This window comes from Euprymna scolopes, chromosome 35, assembly GCF_053919585.1.
Source record: "Euprymna scolopes isolate OS-2025 chromosome 35, ASM5391958v1, whole genome shotgun sequence".
Taxonomy (NCBI): Eukaryota; Metazoa; Mollusca; class Cephalopoda; order Sepiida; family Sepiolidae; genus Euprymna; species Euprymna scolopes.
The window spans coordinates 41725515-41733014 of NC_136516.1; the positions used below are offsets into that span (position 1 = coordinate 41725515).

General features: G+C 31.1%; 1 protein-coding gene across 3 annotated transcripts in view; it reads right to left on the reverse strand.

The window, feature by feature from the left end:
• The window catches only part of LOC145259615 (FMRFamide receptor-like), a 906472-nt gene that overhangs the window by 511127 nt on the left and 387845 nt on the right, over positions 1-7500 (reverse strand). The window lies entirely within an intron of this gene.

Sequence of the window (7500 nt, forward strand, 5' to 3'; positions counted from 1 at the left end):
TACATAAATATAACATTCCATAAATATAACATTCTATAAATATAACATTCCATGAATATAACATACACATAAATATAACATTCCATAAATATAACATTCCATAAATATAGCATACACATGAATATAACATACACATGAATATAACATTCCATAAATATAACATTCTATAAATATAACATACACATAAATATAACATTCTATAAATATAACATACACATAAATATAACATACACATAAATATAACATACACATAAATATAACATTCTATAAATATAACATACACATAAATATAACATTCCATAAATATAACATTCCATAAATATAACATACACATAAATATAACATTCCATAAATATAACATACACATAAATATAACATACACATAAATATAACATTCCATAAATATAACATACACATAAATATAACATACACATAAATATAACATTCCATAAATATAACATTCTATAAATATAACATACACATAAATATAACATTCCATAAATATAACATTCTATAAATATAACATACACATAAATATAACATTCCATAAATATAACATTCCATAAATATAACATACACATAAATATAACATTCCATAAATATAACATACACATAAATATAACATACACATAAATATAACATTCCATAAATATAACATACACATAAATATAACATTCTATGAATATAACATTCCATAAATATAACATACACATATGGAAAACAATATACGGCACTCGCCTGATTTCATTCCTTGTTTCACTTGTTACTTCTCTTTTTGCGAGAGCGGTGAATTAGTAGCAACACTAGTCGCTGAAGATAATTCCGTTTACCCGGTTTTTTTTTGTTTTTTTTTTATGAACTACTAATGGATTATCAGTGGACTTATTTTGGATTTGCCCTGTTCGGGATTTTATCTTCATATTCAATAGAGTTTTGCCATATCCTTTGTATCCCTTTAATTCCCTGTACTGCTTTACTAATCATGAACCATTATAACATTTCTTTAATTATTTAATAATTTTTTATGCAAATATGATTAATTTCATATGTTTTTCTTTAATGCATTAAACTACAAAATTTATTGTATGTTTTGCAAACCTTTTTCCCCTGACGAGCAGAATTACATTTTTTCAAAACTCTAAAGAGTAAGGTCTTTCAAGCTATCTCTACTCCTTATCGGATAATTAATTTTTTTTACAGGTTCATAATGTGTGTGTTTTTTTTTAATTTGAATAAATTTCAATAATAAGATTTTTCTATTATATATATATATATGTGTGTGTGTGTGTGTGTGTGTGTGTGTGTGTGTGTGTGTGTGTGTGTGTGTGTGTGTGTACGTGGCCGTGCTATACTGGACTTGTACAATGTAACAAAGTAAAACTTACGGCCGGAGTGTAATGCCAAAATTTGGTACTGAATTTGGGCAAAGTGCCTGTGTATTAGGTTTCTGCTCCGTTGGTAAGAATGGTCGATTTCAAATTGACAACCAATTCAAATCGGTCGACCGTTAATCACGGCCATCTGGAAGATCTCAGCAAACTCCACTGCATTCATTATTAACCTCACACGTTTTAGTGATCATTTGCAATTTGAACTGACTTCAACTGTGATGTTGCTTCTTCTGTCAGTTACCGCCATTTCCTGTTTTCGTTTCATAGCTTTACAACGTATCCAAATTCTCTGATAGATATGTCTACTCCCCAACTAAAAAGTAGTGCCTTCATTAAATACGGTGAAAACTGTCGCATAATGAAAAAAGCCCTATGTTGGATAGCGATTGAATCAACTAAGGCTAATCTTGACAAAAAAAAACGAACTAAGTACACATAGAAGTGACACGAAATTTGGGAAATAAACTACGTAAGGATAATAAGAAGCAATGTCACGTAATTGCATGTTAAGTAAAATAGGTCAAAAAGAGTAAAAAGAGACACCAGTCGACAAGACAAATGACGTCACGAATGTCAAGGTTGACAACAAAACAAACGTCAGTCAGAGTTTGTTCATGGACGTTGCGCAGGACGGATTGTAGTAATGCCATGATAACTGAAAGGAAACATGTGATAATCGCCAAGATCGAAATTTCCCGCTAAGATATCTGTTTACTGGTTTAACCGTTTTATCTATATATCTATAAAAACAGAGATGTGTGTGCCACAGACGATTTCTGATTGGTTAATCCAATAATCACATCTCCTAAAAAACTATGGTTCGTAGGCTCTTACCTTTACCATGAAATATTATGGCTTGATTTATTGTCCATCTTGGAAGGGTTTAATTTTTTCCTAACTTGCGATTTACAAATTAAAAAAATACGAAACTGACAATCTAACAATCGAACCTCCGACATCACGGCCGCCATTATGAAACTAAACCAAAAAAAAAAAAAAAAAGCGCCTTCACTCGTGGTCTTTACATTTCGGGTTTGGGTACTTGTGCAGTTTTCCATTGACATTAAAAAATGGAAATATTTAAAAAAATATATATATATTGTACGTACTCGTCATGGGATAAAGTTTTCCTACAGAAAAAATCACGTAATTTCATCAAGTAGTTATTTTTTTATAGCGAAAAAAGAAAAAAATCAACGCTACAAGCGAGTCATTATTAATTAAACAGAAAGTTCAAGTAGGGGGATTTCCCCATTTTTTTTTTTTATAGCGAGGCCAAATTTCGCGAATTTGGCCTTTTTTTAAAGCAGTTTGGCCTTCAAATTTCTGTTTGGCCTTTTTCTTCACCGATGAAATAAAAAAAGCAAATAAAAACAACGCAATAAAACTTTTAAAAATACGGCACACTTTTGTTGTTCTTGTTTGTTTTTTTTTTGGTAATTTTCCTTATTTTTTTATTTTTTCAAGATAATACTATTAAATGGACACTATTATGCCAAATTAGCCCCCCCCCCCGAAAAAAAATGCACAAAAATTCGAGATTTAAGGTTTTGACGAGATAATTTAGCGAATTGTCCGGACTATTGCGAGAGAATCATCCATTAGTTTTTCCTGAAATTTTGCCACAAATTGTATTTCAATACATAGATGTGCATAGTAACAACATTTTTTAGCCGAAAATTTCCGTTGCGTCCCCAGATTTCATCGGTGAAGAAAAAGGCCAAACATAAATTTTGAAGGCCAAACTGCTTTAAAAAAAGGCCAAATTCGCGAAATTTGGCCTCGCTATCAAACGATTTGACCTTTGAGAACTCTACCAAACTCCTCCTACAATTTTGGGTCTAAACACGTGATATTTTAGATATAGATTCCTTGGACATGGATCTAACTTATTACCTTTACTTGATCCCTAAACAATAAATGTTAAGAAGTCATAATAGGGGTCAAAGTTTAAAAAATTGACCGTTTTTTTTCTCAGCATTAACCTCAAAACACCTGGGCAACGCCGGGCACCGATTGCTAGTCCTTAATAAATCAGACGTCACCACAACGACAACTAGAATAAATAAAGAAGAATGCGCGTCAATGAGACTGACCAAAACTAATAAAGTATAAAATTCTCTCCTCAGTTCTCCTCCTTCTCTCTCCCTCTCTCTCTCTCTCTCTCTCTCTCTATATATATATATATATATATATATATATATATATACGCACACACTCACGCACATATATATATACATGCATTATCGCTGTACATATATATTTTATAGATAGATATGAATAAGTGCATATAACATTAACAGTAGTTAACATTAATACATAAAATATTATACTTCCTCAAAATATACCTACATCTATACATTTCTTTATTTCTCGCCATATAAATATATATATATATATGTGTGTGTATGTACAGCGATATATATATACATATATGTACATATATATAAATATATATATATAAATATGTACATATTGTTCATATATATATATAAATATGTACATATTTATATTAATGTAAGGTCATGTCATGTGCTACTGGCACCATGTAACCCAGTACTACCTGCCTCATGGTCGGGTCACCGGCGACTAAACTGGTTCCCCCACCAGACTTGTTTGGTGAGGAGGGCGGCTAGTCTACCTGAAGGATTAAAAACAAGACCTTCCAAAGGGCGAATGAACTCTTTTTCTGGGTCAACGGCCAACTAGCACCGTGTATATTTGTGTGTGTATATGTGTATGGGGGTGGAGAGGGCTCCCGTAAGCCGTGTTGAAGGCAACCTTTCTAGGAGAAGCAAATCTTTGATTTAAAATAACCATAAAGCGGAAGACCAGTACCCGCAATAAGCTGGTCTGCAGTTTAATTTGTTTCTGGCTATCTTGCTCTTGCTTGTTGCTGGATCTCAACATTTTGAACCGAGAGAGAGACTTAGCTGTCGTACAAAGCTAAGACTCTGTAACATCATCTTTGTATAGATACTCCCTCAGGCATTTGGGCTCATGGATTTCAAATGTCTGAGGGGGTGGCACACGTCTGACAAGACGTTGCAATCATCATATATATATATATATATATATATATATATATTATTCAGTTGTATGGTAAAATGTCTTACTTGTAACTTGTAAGCCTATGCGACGTATTCCATTATTAATTTCGGAAAAATTTTCCCTTTTCAAATGGTGTGCGTTACAGGTCGATTCAAAGCATATATATATATATATATATATATATATATATATATATATATATATATATATAGAGAGATAGATAGATAGATAGATAGATATATAGATATATAGATATGTACATATATATATTTATATATATATAAATATATATTTATATATATATATATATATATAATTATTTTCACAGCATTATTTTACACGTCGCATTTCACATTATTTTACACGTCGCATTTCACATTATCTTACACGTCGCATTTCACATTATTTTACACGTCGCATTTCACATTATCTTACACGTCGCATTTCACATTATTTTACACGTCGCATTTCACATTATTTTACACGTCGCATTTCACATTATCTTACACGTCGCATTTCACATTATTTTACACGTCGCATTTCACATTATCTTACACGTCGCATTTCACATTATTTTACACGTCGCATTTCACATTATTTTACACGTCGCATTTCACATTATTTTACACGTCGCATTTCACATTATCTTACACGTCGCATTTCACATTATTTTACACGTCGCATTTCACATTATTTTACACGTCGCATTTCACATTATTTTACACGTCGCATTTCACATTATTTTACACGTCGCATTTCACATTATCTTACACGTCGCATTTCACATTATTTTACACGTCGCATTTCACATTATTTTACACGTCGCATTTCACATTATCTTACACGTCGCATTTCACATTATTTTACACGTCGCATTTCACATTATCTTACACGTCGCATTTCACATTATTTTACACGTCGCATTTCACATTATTTTACACGTCGCATTTCACATTATCTTACACGTCGCATTTCACATTATTTTACACGTCGCATTTCACATTATTTTACACGTCGCATTTCACATTATTTTACACGTCGCATTTCACATTATCTTACACGTCGCATTTCACATTATTTTACACGTCGCATTTCACATTATCTTACACGTCGCATTTCACATTATCTTACACGTCGCATTTCACATTATTTTACACGTCGCATTTCACATTATTTTACACGTCGCATTTCACATTATTTTACACGTCGCATTTCACATTATTTTACACGTCGCATTTCACATTATCTTACACGTCGCATTTCACATTATTTTACACGTCGCATATCACATTATTTTACACGTCGCATTTCACATTATTTTACACGTCGCATTTCACATTATCTTACACGTCGCATTTCACATTATTTTACACGTCGCATTTCACATTATTTTACACGTCGCATTTCACATTATCTTACACGTCGCATTTCACATTATTTTACACGTCGCATTTCACATTATCTTACACGTCGCATTTCACATTATTTTACACGTCGCATTTCACATTATTTTACACGTCGCATTTCACATTATCTTACACGTCGCATTTCACATTATTTTACACGTCGCATTTCACATTATCTTACACGTCGCATTTCACATTATTTTACACGTCGCATTTCACATTATTTTACACGTCGCATTTCACATTATTTTACACGTCGCATTTCACATTATTTTACACGTCGCATTTCACATTATTTTACACGTCGCAGAGCCATGGCAGTCAATGAAACCGGAAGTCCAATATTCGAGATTTGCCCTCATTTCGCCTCATCAGTTGAATACATCCAAACTTGGGATTTGAAAGCCGAGTCTCTTACATTCGAATTGTAAAATATTTGTGGCAGGAGTTGCGCAATATCAAACCACACCACCCCTGAGTTGACATTGTTAAATACCAGTGGCAAGTGAAGTATATATACAGGACGACTGGAAACAAATGCCGTGGTAAGCGGAGAGCACAGACACACACGCACGCATACTACACACATACACGCACGCACACACATATATATATATATATATATATATATATATATAGAGAGAGAGAGAGAGAGAGAGAGAGAGATGATCTAGTGATAAGAGTTAAGACTTCTACCATGAGGTCCCGATTTCGAATCTTGCTAGATACAGCCACTCTAAGGAGTCGTAGACGACGAAACACGTGTAAGTGGATAATTATATTTTTGAAAAATTTCTGTATCTCTCTCTCGTGATCTCTCTCTCTCTCTCTCTCTATATATATATATATATATATATATATATATATATATAACATTAACAGTAGTTAACATTAATAGATAAAATATTATACTTCCTCAAAATATACCTACATCTATACATCTCTTTATTTCTCGCCATATAAATATATATATATATATGTGTATGTACAGCGATATATATATATATAAATAAATATGTACATATATATATAAATATATATATAAATATGTACATATATATATAAATATGTACATATATATATTTATATATATATATAAATATATATATGTTCATATATATATATATGTACATATATATTTATATATATATAAATATATATATGTTCATATGTACATATATATTTATATATATATATAAATATATATATGTTCATATATATATATATAAATATGTACATATATATTTATATATATATAAATATATATATATATATATATATATATATTCAGTTGTATGGTAAAATGTCTTACTTGTAACTTGTAAGCCTATGCGACGTATTCCATTATTAATTTCGGAAAATTTACCCTTCTCAAATGGTGTGCGTAACAGGTCGATTCAAAGCATATGTATGTATATATATATATATATATATATATATATATATATATATATATACATAAATATTTACATATATATATTTATAAATATATATATATATATATATATATATATATATATAATTATTTTCACAGCCAAACAACGTCGCAGAGCCATAGCAGTCAATGAAACCGGAAGTCCAATATTCGAAATTTGCCCTCATTTCGCCTCATCAGTTGAATACATCCAAACTTGGGATTTGAAAGCCGAGTC